A 16838-nucleotide genomic window follows, 5' to 3' on the forward strand; every position below is an offset into this window, starting at 1 on the left:
TGCAAAAATGAGCCGGGTATGGTGGTGCGTGTCTGTAACCCCAGCTACTCGGGAGGCTAAGGCATGAGAAGTGCTTGAACCCGGGAGGTGAAGGCTGCAGTGAGCCAAGATTGTGTCACTGAACTGCAGCCTGGGTGACAGAGTGAAACTCTGTCTCAAAAAAAAAAAAAAAAATAATACAAAAACAACAGAAATGATGAACCAATTAATATGGTACAGCTGCAAACACCTCATATCTACTAACACTTTGCAGCATCCAATAACAATAAATAAGTGCTGATATTTTCTCTGTTTCATAGGTCAGGAAACAGAGGGAAAGTGCTGGTGAGATCCAGGCAGGGAGTTGAATCCCAGCCGCCTGTCTGTAGAGTCTAGGCACCCTCAGTGGAGCCAGTGGACCCAGGAGCTGACATCAGAGGCTGAAATCCGAGCTATGTGGCATCCCTGTGGTCTCCCGTCCCAACCGGGTGTTGATCCAGGGTCCGCAGGCTCACGAGCTCTGGAGAAAAGAGGGAAACGGGTAAATGCTCCACTGGGTGCAGTGTTGTGTTTATTCCCTGAGGACTTTTCTCTCTTCAGTTGCTCCAAAACCAGATTCACCCTTTCTCTGAGGGAAGATGAGGCCCCCACTTTTTTCTTCCTCCCTCCCTGCTTTTCCCAGCTCCTGCCAGTTCCCTCTCATCACTCCATCAACATCAGCCCCTGCTCTTGCCCACCACTCATCGTGCAGGGAGTGAAAGGGCCACAAGAATAAAGGACAAGACCTAAGAGGGAATCCAGTGCCCTCCCCTCCTCTCAGACCTGACCAGTCCTGTTACAGCGAGAGGCCTCCTCAAAGAGAGGCCCTGACCCTTGCTCTCAGTCCCCAGGCCCTCCTCTCCTGCAGAGGCACCTGCACACCAGGGAAGGCCCTGCCCACTGTGGGCTCTGCCCTCTATCTGCAGCTCAGTGCTCCTCCCCTCCCAGCCCTGAGCAGACAGCTCCTAACTGGGAATCCCATCAGGAAGGCTGGGGGGCCCAGCAGGCCCAGCATGGAAAGATGTGGCTGCCAGAGGATCTGCACCTGATGTGACCCTGGGACCCGCACCTTGCTTGAGGAGGCCTGGCCTCTCCTGACCCTCAGCACCCACCGAGGCCTGTGACCTGCTCTTGAGTCACCACTGCTCCTGCCTGGTCCACTTACCCCTGGAAACGCAGCTCCACCCCAGGGCTGCTGCTTGGTGAGGGTGTGAGGCCTTCCTGCTCTGTCCCTAGCAGGGATTCTACCTAGGCCACTGCCCTTGCAACCTACAAGGGATTTTCTCCATGTGGAGTAGCGGAGACCCCTTAGCCTGAGGCTGCCTCCGCCCGCCCTCTGCACCTGGGAACTGCCACTGCCATAGCCACCATCTCCCACACAGACCCTCCTGGAGAGGCAGCTCCAAATTTGAGTTCCTGTGTCATATAATATGTTTTACAATATTAGAGGAAATCGTATTAAGATTATAGAGCTAAAATTATGAGTATCTTTATTGGACATCAACATTGAAAGCAGGAATTTTTAGAAACTGGCACATGAACTTCATACCCTTTTCCTGGCCAAAACCCCAGTGACCTACGAGGAAACCATTCCTGCCCACAGGGAAGCAGAACCGACAATCCCTCTATGGGAGACACCGCAGGTGAGAGCAGGAGCGACCACAGACCTGCACTGCCCCTGCTGTGGGTGCCTCCTGGACGGGGCCCTCTTGCTGCAGGGCAGAGGATGAACCTTCCAATCTGCTCAGGCCTGAGGGGCCGACTGATAGTGCAATTAGGTTCAAGGAGGAGAAACCAGCGCCCCTACTGCCAGACACACAGAAATGGGGAAAGACTCAGGTCTCCTGGACACCCCAGCCTCTCACTATCCCCTGCACTGCTTCTGTCTTTGCAGAAACACAAAACTTCCTGCTGTCTCTTTTCATCCCCCGCCAAACAACCTGACTGGGGGGGAAATGATTCTGACCGTCCCTTACTCCAAACTTACCAGGCAGTGACTACCTTGAGAAAGGGAAATTGGCTCAGGGAGGGCAAGGTGAGGCCACAGAGCAGAGAACAAATACCCAAAAACATAGGCCCTGGGGACTGTGTCCCTCAGGGACTGGAGAAGGAAACACTCGGAGGTGGGATGAAAACAGGGACCACAGCTGCCCTGATGAGGGACTGGGTCCCGCTCCTCAAATGGCCCAGGAACATCTGCTTATCTACTCATCATGTCATCTGCAAGGAAACTCTAGGAGGCCAGGCGGTAGGAACCTGGAAAGAGTGGGGCCTTGAGTGGCCCAGAGGACACAATACCCCCGAGAAAGCTCCTGGAGGAGGTGCATGGGGAGCTGCAAAGTGGACAGAGATGGCCATGTGTGCTCAGGACCTTCTCTGTTACAAGGGGTCTCCAAAGGGCTACACAGGCAGGGCCCCCAGGCTGGGCCTCACAGGTCTTTTTCTGGGTGTCCACCCCGATGGCTGCAGAAATAGGGGAGAGGGATGCAGAGAGGAAGGGACTAGGGGCACCGCCTCTCCTCAGATTCCTCTCCAGTTTCTGGCCCTCCCCAGATTATAGCCACCTTTACTATTTGCTCCCTCTGAGGCCATGATCATCCAGGCCCTCAGCAATCAGCACGTGATTCCCAGTTCACACCACCTGGATGTGCCCTAGTGAGCCTGAGAGACACAGAGACCAACATGGGGACAAAGCAGGCACCGCAGCCCTCCCTGCTGCCCACTGCTCACCTGCAGCAGGAGGAGGCCACAGCCGGACATCTGACCCTCGCTTGGGAAGAACTTAGCGGTGTAGATGGAGACGCTGCTCCCATTCCCCTCCCAAATTCCCCAACTTCCATCCCCTGTTCCAGAAGCCTTGTCACCAACATGCCTATTTTTGCAGGAGCAAGGAGGGGACTCTACTGCCCGGACAGGGGCCTTACCATCTCCAGAAACTGCTCCCTTTTCTCACCTGGACTCTCTGCAGCTGATGTTTTCTTCTTACAACAAAGGACATAGAGAATAATAACAAAAATAGCAGCAACAGCAGCAGCAGCAGCAACAGCAGCAGCAACACCAAGAACATATGGAATGTCTAGCCATTGACTCTGAAACACCAGCACTTTCCCTGAAAAAAGGTTATAACTTGTTATACACTGAGCAGAGAGCCACAGCCGTCCCTGCTGTCCCTACCGTGGCCTGACCCTCTCCAGGGTCACCCCAGGCTCACCAGAGGGCACAGGGTGAGTGCTGTGATTCCCGCTGTGTTCCATGTAGCAGGCGAACCTCTGCTCCTTGCCTTGGCGAATTCTGGTGGCCACCCAGGTCTGGTAGGTTCCATTCTGATCAGGCAGGATCCCCCCCCCACTGCTGGGCGTTGTGGTTCAAAGACACCCCATCCTGACGCCAGGTCAGTGCGATATTCCGGGGATAGAAGCCGGAAGCCCTGCATGTCACGGTGATGTTGCCCTCTGAGGCCTCGCTGTGGGTGACGTTCACCATGGGGGGCGCTGGAGAAGAAAGGGCAGAGCCAGTGAAGCCCTGCTCCCCTCTAAGGGAGATGCAGGGAACGGGGCTGCTCCTCTCCACTGTTCTCACTCTGGCTAAAGCCCTCCAGGACCCCTGACCTGCAAGTCTGTCCTCACCCTGGGGCCCAGTTCCTCCAGGCTAGCAGGAGGATGGGCCTTGGGACTGTGGCCTCAAGCTCTGGGATCCCCACATTGATGCTGAGGAGGGGGATGTTGGGGTGGACTCATGGGTCGTGGGGCCAGGAGGGAACTCTCTGGGATGGGCAGGCTGGGAGGCAGAGGGGGCAGCCCTGGCCCTGAAGGCTTCCTCTCCTGCCTGACACCCACCACAGGCTCAGGATTTGGTCGGAGGGCCCGCCGCTTTCCCTAATTACAGCACTGGAAGGTTCAGTCCCTGACTCACTGTCTTTATCCAGTGGCTCTAACAGGAGAGGCAAATCAGACACAATATGCCAACAGGAAATGCTTGCATCCATAGCACAGGGAGGGTTTCCCTGGACAGAGCCGGGAGGCAGAGGCAACTCTAGCAGAATTGGAGGGAGAGGAGAGCCCCTGGCCAGGGTTGGTACCTGTTCTCCTGACGGCCACCCTGGATTTCTGATATCGCCGTAGTTTCTTCAGGCAGTCTGCCTGCATAGCGTGATAGTGTGTCTTAGTCTTCATGGTATCTTCCTTCCAGAAATTCATAGCCAAGGTCTGAGCTCTGGAGGACTGGGCCACTGTCCATTCCTGAGTCGCCAGGTTTAGGGAGAGGAAGCGCTCACCATCGTAGTAGAAATGCCGGGAGCCCCCGGTGCTGCCATCTTCATAGATCTCACAGTTCTGAATGTCCTGGAGGGAATGCAAGCCTGCCCCCACCCAGCAGTGACTTCTCCATTCCCGAAACCGTCACCTTTCCACTCAGGTGAGGAACTCAGCCCAGCAGGGACACCTCCCTAGCCCTCCTCCATGCCTCCCGGTGTGGGCTGAGTGCTGGCTCACCACCCTGCTGAGCCCCACTGACCTACTCCTCACCCCCACCCCCAGCCAGAACCAGCAGGAAGAGACGGGTCCTGCTCTCTGCCTCCAACACTCCTGGAGAAGGCCTCCCATTACTCTTGCCCCTGCCCGCTCTCACCTCCTTTCTGGCCCTCAATATGAGTCAGGGTCCTCCTGAGGTCCTGCGCATTCTCTGTCAAGTCCTCGGTCTCTTGGTCTCCCAGGACTGCTTCTGCCCACTGTCCCTGGGGCCTTGCCCTGCGCGTCTCCCTGTCATAGCGCACGAAGAGCTGACCATCCAGATGTCCCTCAGCAAGAAACTCTGACTGCACAGATCCATCCCGGGACAGCACCGTGACGTTGTAACGAAGACTGTGGAGCTCTGGGGAAGAGGAAATCACAGATGAAACTTCTTCCTGGAAATAACTTAACATCGATGTTTAACACACAGGTCTGCTGTCCCAAGCTTCTTGAGGAGGCAGGAAATGCACATGGGCAAAGGGACAAGAATGAGTATTTCAGATACAAGGAAAACTGTGAGGGTGGGAGGACAGAGGAGGGGACTGACGAACAGAAGAAGGGGGAATGGACATGGCAAACTTGTAGGCCAGGTGCCAGGACTGGGTGGCCACAAGCCCCCTAAGGGAATAGGGGCCATGGGGTGAGGCTGCCCTGAAGGGGCAAGGGAAGGCAGTGGTGGAAGGAAGGTCTTGCCAGAGGGGATGGGGGGAATGGGAAGGGACTCAGGCTCAGGGGGACCCATGTCCAGTGTGGCTGTGGTGCACAGGTGAGGGTGAGATGGAGGCAAGGGGAGCTGCCCCGAGAAAAGACTCATCATGGGCATGGCGGGGACAAGGGAGGGGGTGGTCATGAGGCACAAGGGGTAGGAAGGTTGTAGCCCCCAGGGAAGCTTATAGTGGGATCAGTATCCCAGAGGGGAGCAATGGTGTGGGCTTGGGTCCAAAGTGGAGGAGTGGCATGACAAGGCCCCAGGACAGCAATTGGATGGACCAGTTAGTGTCCACCAGGGTGGGCAGGTGACAGGTCTCAAAGAGTCAGTCCATCTTTTCTTTTTTTTTTTTTTTTTTTTTTTTGAGGCGGAGTCTCGCTCTGTGGCCCAGGCTGGAGTGCAGTGGCCGGATCTCAGCTCACTGCAAGCTCCGCCTCCCGGGTTCACGCCATTCTCCTGCCTCAGCCTCCCGAGTAGCTGGGACTACAGGCGCCCGCCACCTCGCCCGGCTAGATTTTTGTGTTTTTTAGTAGAGACGGGGTTTCACTGTGTTAGCCAGGATGGTCTCGATCTCCTGACCTCGTGATCCGCCCGTCTCGGCCTCCCAAAGTGCTGGGATTACAGGCTTGAGCCACCGCGCCCGGCCTAGTCCATCTTTTCAGCAAATAGTGTTGGGGGCACTGGATGTTCAAATAAAATAAAATTGGACCCTTAATTTGTACTATATACAAAAATTAACTCAAAATGAATCAAAGACCTAAACTCTAAACTCAGGGGATAATCTTCATGACATAGGATTTGACAGTGCTTTCATGGATATGACGCCAAGGCACAGATAGAATAGAAAGAACTGACAAACTGGACTCACGAATATTCAAAACATCTGTGCATCAAAGGGCACAATCAGAGTGAAAAAGCAATCAACCTCTGAAATGAAATAAATATTGCAAGTCATATATCTGATAAGATATTAGTTTCCAGAAGGCCAGGCGCGGTGGCTCATGCCTGTAATCCCAGCACTTTGGGAGGCCGAGGCAGGCGGATCACGAGGTCAGGACATCAAGACCATCCTGGCTAACATGGTGAAATTCCGTCTCTACTAGAAAAAATACAAAAAAAGTAGCTGGGCGTGGTGGTGGGCACCTGTAGTCCCAGCTACTTGGGAGGCCGAGGCAGGAGAATGGTGTGAACCGAGGAGGCAGAGCTTGCAGTGAGCTGAGATGGCGCCACTGCACCCCAGCCTGGGTGACAGAGGGAGACTCTGTCTCAAAAAAAAGAAAAAAAAAAAAAAAAAAGCCGGGCATGGTGGCAGGAGCCTGTAGTCCCAGCTACTAGGGAGGCTGAGGCAGGAGAATGGCATGAACCTGGAAGGCAGAGCTTGTAGTGAGCCGAGATCGTGCCACTGCACTCCAGCCTGGGCAACAGAGCAAGCCTCCGTCTCTTTTTGAGAAACCAAGAAATTAGTTTTCAGAATATATAGAATATAAAAAAGTCTGACAGAAACAACAAAACAGTCAACCCACTCAAAAATGGGCAAAGTAGCCATGAGAAGCTATGTGGGGGAGAAAAATAGGCAAAAGACTTGAATGGCCAATTCTTCAAAGAAAATATACAAATGATCGATAAACACACGAAAAGATGCTCAATATCAGTAGTTACTAGGAAAATACAAATCAAAACCGCAATGAGATAATGAGATACTACCTCAAACCAATCAGGATGGCTATTATCACACACACACACACACACACACACACACAGCAAGGTTGGCAGAGAGGTAGAGAAAATGAAGCCCCTGTGTACTGCTTCTATTTCTGGATATATACCCAAAAGAAATACCCAAAATAAATATATACCCAAAAGAAATGAAATATTTGCCAATATCCGAAAGGTAGAAGTAACCCAAGTGTCCACTGTCTGAGGAATGGATAACCGAGATGTGGTACATACATATCATGAGTATTATCCATCTTTAAAAGGAATGAAATTCTGACCCACACGACAACCTGGATGAACTTCAAAAATATTATTATTATTGTTTTATTTTTTATTTTTTTAGAGATGGAGTTTCCCTCTTATTGCCCAGGCTGGAGTGCAGTGGCCTGATCTCAGCTCAATGCAACCTCCGCTTCCCGGATTCAAGCGATTCTCCTGCCTCAGCCTCCTGAGTAGCTGGGATTACAGGCACCCGCCACCATGCCCGGCTAACTTTTAGTATTTTTAGTAGAGATGGGGTTTCACCATGTTGGCCAGGCTGGCCAGGCTGGTTTCAAACTCCGAAACTTGGGTGATCCACCTGCTTCAGCGTCCCAAAATGCTGGAATTACAGGCATGAGCCACTGTGCCCACCGAATCTCAAAAACATTATAAGTGAAATAAGCCAGAAACAAAAAGACAAACAACAAACATTACATGATTCTACTTAAATGAGGTATCTAGAGTGGTCACATTCATAGAAACAAAAAGTAGAATGGTGGTTACCAGGGGCCAGAGGTAGCGAGAAATGCGGAGTTACTGATTAATGGGTACAGAGTTTTGGGTTGCACAAAAATGTGAATGTAGCTAATGCCACTGAGTATACACTTAAAAGTGGTTAAAACAGTAAAATTTATGTAATGTATACTTTACCACAATTAAACATTTAAAGAACAAGAAATACCAGTCCTATTCAAACTGTTCTGAAAAACAGAGAAGGGAATACTTCCAAACTCATTTTACAAAGCCAGGAATATCCTGATACCAAAACCAGGCAAAGACACATCAAAAAAAGAAAACTACAGGCCTATATCCCTGATGAACAATGATGCAAAAATTGTCAAGGAAATACTAGCAAACCAAATTCAACAATACATTAAAAAGATCATTCTTTATGATCAAGTGGAATGTATTCCAGGTATGCAAGGATGATTTAACATACACAAATCAATCAATGTAATATGTCATATCAGCAGAATAAAGGACAAAAGCCATATCACCATTTCAATTGACACTGAAAAAGCATTTGATAAATTCAACATCCCTTCATGATAAAAACTCTCAAAAAACTAAGCATACAAGGAACAGACAGACCTCAATATAATAAAAGTCATATATGACAAACTCACAGCTAGTAACATACTGAATGGGGGAAAACTGAAAGCCTTTTCTCTAAGATCTGGAATAAGACAAGGATGACTAATTTTACCAGTTATGCAACACAGTACTACAAATCCTAACTAGAGCAATCAGACAGGAGAAAGAAATAAAAGGCATCAAAACTGGAAAAGAAGTAGTCAAATTATCATTGTTTGCAGATCTTGTGGTCTGATGCTTGGAAAAAACTAAAGACTCCATCAAAAAACGATTAGAACTGAAGAACAAATTCAGTAAAGTTGCAGAATACAAAATCAACAGTAAAAAATCTGTAGCATTTCTACATGCCAACAGAAAATAATTTGAAAAAGAAATCAAGAAACGAATCCCATTTACAACAGCTACAAATAAAATAAAATACTGAGGAATAAACTTAACTGAAGAAGTGAAAGATTTCTCCAATAAAAACTATAAAACAGTGATGTGGCTGGGCGTGGTGGCTCATGCCTGTAATCCCAGCACTTTGTGAGGCCGAAGCAGGTGGATCACCTGAGGTTGGGAGTTCAAGACCAGCCTGACCAATGTGGAGAAACTCTGTCTCTACTAAAAATACAAAATTAGCCAGGCACAGTGGCACATGCCTGTAATCCCAGCTACTTGGGAGGTTGAGGCAGAAGAATCGCTTTAACCTGGGAGGCGCAGGCTGCGGTGAGCCAAGATCACTCCATTGCATTCTAGCCTGGGCAACAAGAGTGAAGCTCCATCTCAAAAACAAAAAACAAAAAACACTTATGCAAAAAATTGAAGAGATATTCCATAAAAAATGGAAAACATACTCCATGTGCATGGATTGGAAGAATCAATTTTGTTAAAATGTCCATACTACCCAAAGCAATCTACAGATTCAGTGCAATCCCTATCAACACACTAATGGCATTCTTCACAGAAATAGTAAAAATAATCCTAAAATGTATATGGAACCACAAAAAAACCAGAATAGATAAAGCTATCCTGAGCAAAATGAACAAAACTAGAGGAATCACATCATCTGACTTCAAATTATACTACAGAGCTACAGTAACCAAAACAGCATGATACTGGCATAAAAACAGACACACAGACCAATGAAACAGAATAGAGAACCTAGAAACAAATCCATACATCTACAGTAAACTCATTTCCAACAAAGGTACCAAGAACACACACTGGGCAAAGGAGGGTCTCTTCAATAAATGATGCTGGGGAAACTAGACATCCCTATACAGAAGAATGAAACTAGGCCCTATCTTTCACCATATACAAAGATCAAATCAAAATGGATTAAAGATGTAAATCTATGACCTCAAACTATGAAACTATAAGAGAAAACACTGGAGAAACTCTCTACGATGTTGGACTGGGCAAAGATTTTTTAAGTAATACCCCACAAGCACAGGTAACCAAAGTAAAATTGCATAAATGGGATCATACCAAGTTAGAAAGCTTCTGCACAGCAAAGGAAACAATAAACAAAATGAAGAGACCATCTAAGAATGGGAGAAAATATTTTCAAACTATTCATCTGACAAAGGATCAGTAACTGAAACATATAAGGAGCTCAAACAACTCTATAGAAAAAAAAAATCTAATAATCCAATTTAAAAATGAGCAAAAGATCTGAATAATCATTTCTCAAAAGAATACATACAAATGGCAAACAGGTATATGAAAAGGTGCTCAACATCATGCGCCATCAGATGAAGGCAAATCAAAACTCTTACGATACAACATCCCACCCCAGATAAACTGGCTTTTATCCAGAAGACAGGCAAATAAGGAATGCTGGTGAGGATGTAGCAAAAGGGAACCCTTGTCCACTGTTGGTGGGAATGTAAACCAGTACGACCACTATGGGAAACAATGTGCAGAGGTTCTTCCAAAAACTAAAAATATAATAGAACTGTCATATGCTCCAGCACTCCCACTTTTAGGCATATACCCAAAAGAAAGGAAATCGGTATATTAAACAGTTGTCTACATTTCCATGTTCATTGCAGCACTATTCAAAACAGCCAAGATCTGCAAGCAACCTAAATGTCCATCAACAGACAAATGGATAGGCCGGGCGCGGTGGCTCACGCCTGTAATCCCAGCACTTTGGAAGGCCGAGGCGGGCGGATCACAAGGTCAGGAGATCGAGACCATGGTGAAACCCCGTCTCTACTAAAAACAGAAAAAATTAGCCGGGCGCAGTGGCGGGCGCCTGTAGTCCCAGCTACTCGGGAGGCTGAGGCCTGAGAATGGCGTGAACCCGGGAGGCGGAGCTTGCAGTGAGCCGAGATTGCGCCACTGCACTCCAGCCTGGGCGACAGAGCGAGACTCCGTCTCAAAAAACAAAAAACAAAAAACAAAAAACAGACAAATGGATAAAGAAAATGTGGTTTACGTGTGTATGTGGAGTACTATTCAGCCGCAGTGTCATTTGCAAAGAACTGGAGGTCATTATGTGAAGTGAAATAAGCCAGGCCCAGACAGACACATTTTGCATGTTCTCACTTATTTGTGGCAGCCTAAAATTAAAACAATTGACCTCATGGGGAGAGACAATAGAATGATGATTACCAGAGGCTGAGAAGGGTAGTGGGGAGTAGGGGAGTGGGATGGTTAATGGGTACAAAATATAGTTAGAATGAATAAGATCTAGTAGATAGCACAGCCGGGTGAGTACAGTCAACAACAATTTATTATACGTTTAAAAATAACTGAAAGAGCATAATGGGATTGTTTGTAGCACAAAGAAAGGATAAATGCTTGTTGTGATAGATATGGCATTTACCCTGATGTGATTATTACATATTGTAGGCCTGTGTTAAAATATCCCAGGTACCCCATAAATAAATACATATATATCTACTACATACCCAAACAAAAGTTAAAAATTAAAAACAAAGTAAGGGGTGGGAGTGCTGGCCAGAGAGAGAAAACCAAGGTAGAGGGAGTGATTCTCAGCCTGAGGAAGGGCCTGCCAAAAGGAGTAGTGCTGGAGGGGGAACAGTGGCACCCCAAGAGCAGGCAAAACAGATTTTAGGTATGTGGTGTAGGGAGTGAGAGCCCACTGGGGTCAAGGAACCAAAAGAAAAGAATGAAGGTCAAGGAACAGTTGGCCCAACGGCCTGTTTTAGGTCTGGGTTGGGGAGGGGAGATGGGCAGAGCAAGAACTGGAGGGCGGCATGACCATGGGGCAGGAGTGACTGTGGGAGAACTTGAGGTAGGGTGAGGACAGGAGGGGAGGGTGGGGCTTGGGAAAGATGAGAACTTGCTGAGGGCCCAAGGCAGCTGGGCAAGAAGTGGGAGCAGTGCAAGGTCCCAAGGTGGAGAGGGGCGGAGGGACCCGGGAAGGATGCTTCAGCACTTGTGGGCTGGAGGATGGGGTCCTCAAGAGGGTGAGGCTGAGGATGAAGGAGTGGGGAAGGAGCTACCGTGAGGCAGAGTCCAGAGCAGGCACCTGCACTAGAGAGGAGGGGGCATTTGCACTGCCCTGTGCCCTGCCTAAGGCCCAACTGCCATTAGCACCAGGGCTCCCCTTGGGTGGTCTGGAGGGGAGTGGGATGGAGGGAAGATCCCCAGAAAAAAGGCAGCACCAGAAAGTTAGGGTCAGGGACAATTGGGAGTGGGAGGCATAGGGGCAGCACTGGGTGAAGGCTGCTTGTAGGAAAGGCCCATAAGGGAGGCAGGAGGGACCTTCGGTGGCGGGGGCAGGGGATGAGGGCAGAGGACACCCTAGAAATGGCGACAACGGCCGCGTCCGGCTCGCCGCACCACAGACAGCGCACCTTAGCCCCGCCCTGACAGCACAGCGCTCGCCGCTACCCACCCGACCCCCCGAAACGCCCCGCTGCTCCCGCTCCGCCGAGGACCGCCAGGAACAGCACTCACCAGTAGCGGCTCCCGGACGTGCAAAAGGGAATATGCTGGCCAGAAATAGCAAGACCCGGCCCGGTCCCATGGCCCCGACGTCCCCACCCTCTCAGCGGCTCAAGCAGTGGCGAACTGAGCTAAGCCCGCGGGAACGCGCGGCGGAAACTTAATCACCTGGCCCGGCCCCTACCGCTCATCCAATGAAACTGGGGCCCGGAACTTAGGACCAATCAGGAGCGGAGAGGGCGGGGCCACGCTCGGAAGAGAAACTTCCAGTGGGCTGGAGACCTGGGGAGATTTAGAAGGCGGGACTTGGCGCCCAGAAAAGAGGAGCACGCGGGAGCGCAGCCTAAAGCAGGGACGAGCTTCGAGTAGCTGAGAGTACAGCTCCAACTTCATGAGCACGGCCAGGGCCCTGCCCGCCCTCCCGGCATCGCGACCACCCATCCCCACACCTCCACCCCTAGGAGCGCGGGCCTCACCAAGCCCCATTCGCCGGCCGCCCCATCAGACCGGCTCTCGCTGGCTTGTTCCTTCCAGGACAGACAACGCGTGGCTATTCTCCCAACACACTCCGTTAACCGCGCACAGTGTCACTGGCAATGAGACTAGTGACCAGATTTGCAGACCTGTTTCCAGATCTCAGCCACCTCTGCCTCTCAGAAGTACCTGCCCCAGTAGAACAGCTCAGACCACAAACTCTCTTAGACGTTTCAGCTTTATAATCTCCTTCTCCTCCCTTTGACTCAAAGCCAGGCCCCCCCTTTCACCCCCTTATATCCTTTAAGTGTCTGAGGTCTCCCAGGGCCGCCTCTCTATTCAGTCCCTGGGTGATCACAGGGCCAACGAGGCGGCTCCCCATGGTTCACTACACCAAGCTCTTTCCAGACTCCTTTTTCCAGCCTGTTTCAGGACATCTGTACCTCTGGGACCATAGTCCCCTCCAATGTGGCAGATCTACAAGGACTCTCTACACATCTCCCACCACATCATCCTCTCTTCCTCCTCAGTTTCTCTTAAGAGCATCACCATCCTTGGTCCCTTCTGATTTCCTCTTTCCCCTTCATCTCCGGGAGTCAAAGTCAGCTCCTCCAATCCTGTTTCAATCCCACAGCCACAATGTTAGTCTAGGCTTTCCCCTCCCTTCAGCCTAGATTACTGCACAGGCTTCCTAAACACTGTGCCTGCCTCAGTTACAACCAGAGTGCTCCAAGCCACCCACAGCACCCCATCTGCTGAATGTCACACATGATGGATGTTTCTACTCTGTCATGGAAACCACAGCTGCCACAACCTGCTGTCTGGCACCACCCCCATTTCTCTGGTGACATCTCCCCCCGGTTGCAGTAAAAGTGGGCTCTGGGATCTCCTCACCCTATCCCACCAGGATGCCGCTTCTCAAGCAGTTTCCCTCTTCCAGGTTACTGTCACCTCTGACTTGGAACCCATCAGACCGCACCATAGCCTTAAAATCTTCCCAATTAGGCTGTTCTGAGTGCAGTGGTGTTTACAACTAATTGATTACAATCAGTTATAGATGTCTTTGTTTCTTCTTACTCCCACTGTTTCACTTGACTAGCCTTTAAAAGAAAAAGAAAAGAAAAAAGAAAAAAAGGAAAAAAATCTTCCAGGGTAGATAGTGGTGATGGTGGCACAACCTTGTGATTATGCTAAAAGACACTGAGCTGTACACTTTAAAAGGATAAATTGTGTGGCATATGAATTCTCAATTCTCAGTAATAAGAATGCTGTCTGGAAAGCCTCTTTCTACTAAGAGAATTGCCTTGTCCCCAATGTGCATCTCTTAGTCTCTGGGACATCTAGGCAGTGGTCTTCAAACCTAGCCACTGCGTAGAACCACCTGGAGAGTTTTAATATCCGTGTTCCCAGGCCACAGCCACAACCTAGGTTGTTAAATCAGTAAACCTAGGTTGGACCTAAATCTCAGTATCCTTTAAAGTTCCCTACATGTTTCCAATGTATAGTCAAGTCATAGAACTACTGATTTAGCCTGTGGTTTGAACCTTCCTGATAGTACTCACTGTGCCCTGCCTTGAATCTTTTTTAATTTTTTAAATTTTTTAAAGAGAGGAGTCTTGCTCTGTCACCCAGTTGGAATGCAGGGGCGTGATTATAGCTCACTGCAGCCTTGAATGTCTGGGCTCAAGCAATCCTCCCACCACAGCCTCCTGAGTAGCTGGGACTACAGGCAAGTGCCACCACACCCAGTTGTCACCTACCATCTTCTACCCTATGAACCCTCCAAGATCAGGAAATGTGCCCATTTCTTCTTTGTCAGCCTCACAAACTTTTTTTTTTAAGTTAAAGCATACCTGTCATTACTAAGTAGTCCCCCATGATCCCTAGCCTATATTTTTCTGTGGATTAAAACATAATGTATTTGAGAATTTTAACAATTTCTTAGTTTTCCCATTCACATTCACTGATAATTTATTTTGATCCTCATAATTTAGTGAGCACAGCAGGGACTGGGGTCCTTTCCCCACCTCAGAGAGATTATTTTCACTGCTAACGGTCGTAAGCCTAGTGAGAGACAGAGAGGGAGATGGACCCAGCCCTTCCCTCCACAGTGTCTACCCTCCCTCCAGGACCTTCTCCCTGTGCCAGCTCCAGCAAAGGATCTCATTCAGCTCACCGCCAAAAAAGACTTTTAATAGTTCAATAAAAATAATGAATATGCAAGGTTTGTTCTAAGGCATTTAGAAGTGGTTTCAGGGAGACATGAAGCCAGTCCTCTCGGGGCTAGGGGAGGCCAAGATGGTCTTGAGCTCCAGGAGAGTTGCTTCTTAGTGCCCAGGCCTGGGCGTCCCTCCCCCACCAAGCCTCCCAGGTCTTCTGTCCAAAGCCCTCCCCCTCCACCCCACCACCAGCCCCGTCTGCTCTGCCCCATCAACTACGTTTTCTCCCTCAGCACTTGCCTTATACCCCATGCACTCACGAGCATAGAGGCGATTTCCTTCTCGCAGACTTTAGGCGCCACTGCAGGGTCCGGAAAAGAAAGAGAAACGGCCCAGAGAGGTCGCTTACATAACCCAGGGCGGGGCTGCGCTCCGCCTCCGAAAGCTTTTCTTTTTTTTTTTCGACGGAGTTTTCCTTCTTGTTGCCCAGGCTGGAGTGCAATGGCGCGATCTCGGCTCACTGCAACCTCCGCTTCCTAGGTTTAAGCGATTCTCCTGCCTCAGCCTCCCTGCTAGCTGGGATTACAGGCATTCACCACCATTCCCGGCTAATTTTGTATTTTTAGTGGAGACGGGGTTTCCCCATGTTGGTCAGGCTGGTCTCGAGCTCACGACCTCAGGTGATCCGCCGGCCTCGACCTCCCAAAGTGCTGGGATTACAGGCGAGAGCCACAGCGCCCGGCCTTTGCCCGCAAGGGTTTTCAAGTCTGCGGCCCGGAGTTCACTGCGAGGACTGGGATCACCCGTCACCCCGCCCTGGTCTACGGAAAACGAAACGTGTTTACTGATATAGAAACGGAATAACGGCGCTGGGGAGGGCGGAGCTGCCTTCAGGCTTCTGGTCTCCAGCTGCGGGTCACTCACACCTGCCGCTGTGAAATGCAGCCCCGCGGGGCAGGAATTCTTGAGTCCGGGCTGGAGCGCAATCTGGATTGTGACTCGCTTGAAACAGCACTGCGGCGGATTCGGATCCGGGTGAGTAGGGAAATGCGCCTCAGTCCCTCCCACGGGCCGCCCACGGATTCCAGGATGCGAAAACGCTTCCTGCTGCTCCACCACCCCTGGAAGGCAGAGGCCGCCTCTGGGCGGTTCTGATGGAAACGGGCTCTACCGCCCGCAGGAAAACCTACAACTAAGGGGCCAGGAAAAAGCCTCTCAGGGTCCCGCCACTTCAGTGAGGATCCTGATTTACGCCCCGAGTGTGGCCTCCATCAAAGACTGGAGTGACCTTCACTGAAATGATACAAGGGGCCCAGGTCGCTGCGGCTCTCAGAATGCGGTGACAGCGCCGCCTCGCGTCCCTTCCCTGACATGCCCCCGGCGGACGCGGACCCGTTTGTTGGCCTGGAGGCTGGAATACACCGGGGATCAAATGCAGAGAATGCAGAAAAGAGGGAAGGATGGGGGGACGCGTTGAGGAAAGGAGGGAAGAGATAGGAAGAAAAGGGGAGAGAAAAAGTCAAGGAGAGATTTTTTTTTTTTTTTTTTTTTTTGAGACGGAGTCTTGCTCTGTCGCCCAGGCTGCAGTGCAGTTGCGGGATGTCACTGCAAGCTCCGCCTCCCGGGTTCACGAGTAGCTGGGACTACAGGCGCCCGCCACCACGCCCGACTAATTTTTTGTATTTTTAGTAGAGACGGGTTTTCACCGTGTTAGCCAGGATGGTCTCGATCTCCTGACCTCGTGATCTGCCCTCCTCGGCCTTCCAAAGTGCTGGGATTACAGGCGTGAGCCACCGCGCCCGACCGGAGAGATAAAATTTAAAAGACGCAGTTTCATTATTTCTTTTATTTTTGCCCTTTATCTAGTTTTACTTATGAACATTTTTACCATAGCTTTCTCTCTCTCTGAATCCGTAAATATAATGCTATTATTGCTTTTTCAGAGCCTGTGAGGGTAAGTTGCGGAGAGCATGACCCTCTACCTCCAGATGTGTC

General features: G+C 50.1%; 1 pseudogene across 1 annotated transcript; it reads right to left on the reverse strand.

The window, feature by feature from the left end:
* Positions 1-205: 205 nt before the first annotated feature.
* Positions 206-15312, reverse strand: LOC112617227 (annotated as a pseudogene). The gene is made up of 8 exons (XR_003117872.1): positions 15144-15312; positions 13579-13784; positions 12223-12492; positions 4645-4887; positions 4097-4375; positions 3230-3509; positions 2972-3127; positions 206-499 (listed from the first exon to the last, which is right to left on the reverse strand). The product of XR_003117872.1 is annotated as an MHC class I polypeptide-related sequence B-like (transcript).
* Positions 15313-16838: the final 1526 nt, after the last annotated feature.

This window comes from Theropithecus gelada, unplaced genomic scaffold, assembly GCF_003255815.1.
Source record: "Theropithecus gelada isolate Dixy unplaced genomic scaffold, Tgel_1.0 HiC_scaffold_15918, whole genome shotgun sequence".
Classification (NCBI taxonomy): domain Eukaryota; kingdom Metazoa; phylum Chordata; class Mammalia; order Primates; family Cercopithecidae; genus Theropithecus; species Theropithecus gelada.